Source organism: Octodon degus, unplaced genomic scaffold (assembly GCF_000260255.1).
Source record: "Octodon degus isolate 3935 unplaced genomic scaffold, OctDeg1.0 scaffold00056, whole genome shotgun sequence".
Classification (NCBI taxonomy): domain Eukaryota; kingdom Metazoa; phylum Chordata; class Mammalia; order Rodentia; family Octodontidae; genus Octodon; species Octodon degus.
In genome coordinates, this window is record NW_004524632.1 from 7,650,094 (window position 1) to 7,654,412 (window position 4,319).

A 4,319-nucleotide genomic window follows, 5' to 3' on the forward strand; every position below is an offset into this window, starting at 1 on the left:
GAAAACCCCCGGGCCGCTTTCCCAGCGGCCAGAATTCCCAGCTTCGCCGCGCTGGGAACGGTCTCCCGGGTCCAGCTCCTCCTTCGGGCTCTTGGTCCCCTCCGCCGCAGGACCTGCCCCCGCCGGCCAATCTGCCACCCTCAAATTAGGGTCCTATAAAGAACTGGGTGCGGGGCTGTACCCCAACCCGGCTCTTGCCCTGGCCAGGCGCCCCGAGGCCTCCCCATCCCGTCAGGGGTCCCAGGCCCCGAGGGTGGGCAGTGTGGGTTTCTGGGGGAGCCCCTTGCTGGGGGCAGAGGGCGGCCGGAGTCCGCTGCGGGGCTCAGCCGGACGCGGGCTGCAGGCTGGGTGTGTTTCGAACTCCTTTTTTCTCCCACCGAGCCTCGGAGGAAACCCTCCAGGCGCGGACAGAGTCTGGGGAGCCGTCCCCCGCCCCGCCCCCGCCACAGCTGCTCCCGGCGGAAACCCCCTCTCCTGGCAGCCCCGGGAGGCTGCCTGCACCCCTGCCACTCCCCGGGAGAGCCGGGCCACTGTTTCCGGGATTATCCTAAAAGCTTCCGAGGCCGCGAGGACTTGGCAGCAGCCCTCCTGTGTCTCCCACCTCCCCCTCGGCCTCCCTGTCGCCCCGTTTATAAAGGCTGGTTCTCTAGTTGCCCCCACTCGGCCCTCAGCCGCTGCCAGCCCGGGGCTCCATGGACTGGTAAGAGAGGGGACCAGCTCTCCACTCCAGAGAGCAGAGGCGAGGGAGGATTCTCAGGGTCTGCACAGAGAGGCACAGGGGTCCCCCAGGGGGCCTCGGGGCCTCGTTCTCAGAGGATGGTTTACAGGGCGCCTGCGTATCACAGTTCGGGATCCCAGCACCTAGGAGGCCGAGGCAGGAGGATCAACATGAGTTCAAGGCCAGCCTGGGTTTCGCAGCGAGACCCTGAATAAAACAAACAGACGAACAAAGGACAGAACACATGGGGGGCTCCCTTTATGACAGAAGAGAGGATGACACAGACAGCACATACATGTGTCAAGGCATGCGTGCATGCGTGTGCACACACACAGGCATGCACTGTGCTCAGGGGGCTCGTGCCTACACCGAGGAGGGATGGGCTGGATGCTTGTGAGCTTTGGATGACTAAAGAATTGGTAGCCAGCACAGTGCTTGGCCCCAGTTAGAGCCTCAGGAAGTGTTTGTTGAATGAATAAGGATTTTTAAAAAAATAGAAAACTGCTTGACCCCAGTTCTTGGTTCAGCGCTATGAGGTTTCCAGGAATGTAGGAGGGTGGGAAGGAGGAGGACAGTGTGGGTGTCCGAGTCACCAGCTTCCAGTCTGGGGAGTGCAGGCCACAGGGGCAGAACGTGGGCTGTGCATCTTAGATCTGGGCTCAGTTTCCTCCTCTGTCTCTTAACAGTTCTGTCATCTCCGCAGGTCATTTAGTGTCTTTGATCCCTGGCTTCCTTCTCTAGACAATGGGAATAATAATAATAATTACTTTGTTGCCTGCTCATGAGAATAAGCTAGGACTGTGGAAAGTGCCTGGTGTGCACATAGTAGGTGCTCAGTTAACAATGCTGCGTATGGTGAACCAGCGAAGGAAGAAGGCTGTTCCTGGTGCAAATCCCATCCATGAGGCTTGAGAGGAGGAGGGCTGGGTGAGGATGGGAGGTGGACACTTGTGGGGTGGCGGGATGTATATCTTCGCACGAGGGAGGGAGGGAGGGAGGGAGGGGCAGAAACAGCCCAAGTCCCCAAGTCCCAGGGCAGAGCTAAATTTGTGTGATGAGTAGCATTCAGGTAAGAATCTGGGCGGCGAGGAACTTGGCATCCCGTCCCTATCTGACCACAGCTACCGCTCTGTAGGAAACGTCCCAGCAAGAGGGAACGGAAAGGGCCAGAAGCCGAGAGGTGAAGTCCGTGGGAGCCAGGAGAAAGGCAGGACTTCCACGTGCCGAGCGCTTCCAGGGACCACTTCCAGGCTGCCTGATTCGGGGCGCAGTGTGCTTACAGGGGGGCTAGGCTACAAGTGGGGTGAGGTATCTGCCTGTTGCTTTCCAAGAAAGGATGGGTGGCACCGGGAAGATTAAGGCACCCTGGTGCCTATAAAGGGGAATGGAACTCGGTCGTCCACCGGGAGTCAGAACCCTGCGCCAGCTTCAGCTTCCAGGAGTAACATGCAGACTGGGCGGGCGACAGCGGGCAGCTGGGAGGGAGAGATAGGACAGGGGTTCTGCTCAGCCCTAAACCGGGACCTGGAGTGGCCCTGGCAGGTTGGGGGCTCCACTCTAGACCTGGGAAGCACCCAAATCCAACCCAGAGGCAGCAGCTGGAGACGGGAGTGTGAGGCTTTGCACACAGAGTGGGCAGAGAGAAAACCATGACAAAGAAGAGGCCAACTTAACAACGGGCACAAGGACCCAAGCAGCTCTCAGGACTGCACTGAGGTGCCCCAAGCGTGAGGAAGAGAGAGATCCCGATGGGGGGATCCCAAGCCCTGGTACTGGGGGCGCCCATCTGCTGGTTCGCTAATGCCCAGCCCCTCACCCAGCAGGGCAGCAGAGCACAGGGGGGCTTCAGGGCACCCTGTTTTCCAGGGACACTTTAAGCAAGCGCGCAGGAGAGGGGCTAGGATTTTAGGTCTGGGAATTCTAATTCAAAGATCTTTGTGAGCACGCTATACCACCCTGGGAACCGATGTATTTAACAATTACTACGAGGTCGTCTGTCTCTCCATTGCCCCTACACAATGTAATTCCTGGAAGCCACAGCAAATCCTCCCAACTTGCGCTCTGAGTTGTCAAGATAAAGGAATCGAGCTTTAGAGAAGAGAGAGACGCGCAAACTGTTTGGACACTGACTCTGGCTAAAAAAAAAGTATGCAGGCTTGTGGGGAGGGGGCGCAACCACACACGCAGAGATTGGCTTTCCAATGGTTTGTACACTTTCAGTTAAATTATATTCAAAGAAAAAAGTTAAGCTCTTTCTACATCTTTAGTGTGTCTGAAAGTGGGACTGCAGGACAGGTGGACCAGTGTAGGTGAAAGGGGCTGCAGGAGCGACATGAAATCAGCCTAATTCCAGCACGACTCTAGGAAATTAACTATAAGGCAAAAAAAGTGGGGGAGAACCTTGAAAATATAAAAAGCCAGTGGTTAAGCTCATAGGGAAAGCTAACTCCTGCAAAGAAAGAAATACAGAAACTGCTCAGAGAGCATCTGCATAGAAAGAGTCACCTCTGGAGGCCAGTGCTGCCAATAGCCAGGAAGGGCCAACTCCACGCTAGGCTAACAAGCGGGGATCTAACAGAGGTCTGCCCCCCCCCCCCCAGCATTTGGGGGTGGAGGACCTCAGCTGGTCGGAATCTTTGGAGAACTTTTTAGGTAAGCGTCAGGAACGCCCTGGAATTTCACCTGAATGTTAAATTGTGTTCCTGTCTCTGTTTTTCCGAAAGAAATCCAGGACCTCTCCCTAGAATGAGGTTCCCAAAGAACCGGGAAGAACTGGCCGCAGCGGCTCCCCAGTTCTCTTCAGGCACGTCCCTGCTCAGGGCCACGCAGACTGCTTGCCAGTCGTCAGTCCCAAAAGATGAGCCCCTCGGGGACAGGGGGAGGAGCTTTGGAAGGGCGGCCTTGGGAGGCCCTGGAATTGTCTAAAGGGGGGGGGGCGTGGAGGACGAACTCAGAGGGGTCTGGGAGACCGGGGTGGGGACAGGCAGAGACCCGCAGGTGGGGAAGGAATGGGGGGCACCTAGAAAGATGAGAGGCCAAAGTGGAGGGTCTAGATGCTGGAGAAGGACGGGGTGGGTGCTTTGAAGAGAAGTGGTGGGGACAAACTCCCCGTGTCCTGGACCAGCAGGGGACTGGACACATTCTTGGTGCTCAATCCTGACTCCCTCTTAACTCGCCGGGTCGGGCGAAACAATGGGCGCTCTAATAAGGGCGGCCCACCAGCACCCCAGGAACCCCTCCACGTTTCCCCAAGCTCTGCACCGCGTCCCGCAGCAGAGCCGTGCTTGCTGAAAGGCAGCTTCCCACCCGATAGGGACCCGTCGTTCAGGGAGTGGAGGGGGACAAGGACAGGGAGGAGCCTCGATCCCCCTCCCCTCGCCCCCTCCTTCCTCGCCCGCTGGGCAGGGCCTCCCGTCCCGCCTCGCCAGCAAGGGTTAAAGGAGGCAGCAGGTGAGGTGGGCGGGGCCGCGGGCCGGGGAAAAAGGAGCGCGGGGCGAGGATGCGGCAGAGCGCGCGGTGAGTCACGGGGAGCTGGCGTCGCTCTCTCGCCCGCCCGCCCGCCCGCCCGATAGCCAGCGCCCGCCCGCCCTCGCCTCCCGCC

At 58.7% G+C, this 4,319-nt stretch overlaps 1 protein-coding gene across 1 annotated transcript in view; it reads left to right on the forward strand.

Moving 5' to 3' along the window:
* Positions 1-502: 502 nt before the first annotated feature.
* Sp6 (Sp6 transcription factor) overlaps positions 503-4,319 on the forward strand; it is a 7,327-nt gene continuing 3,510 nt past the window's right edge. Inside the window, exon 1 of the mRNA XM_004633672.1 lies at positions 503-700. The gene's annotated coding sequence lies outside the window, so the exon portion shown is untranslated. The remainder of the gene's footprint in view (positions 701-4,319) is intronic.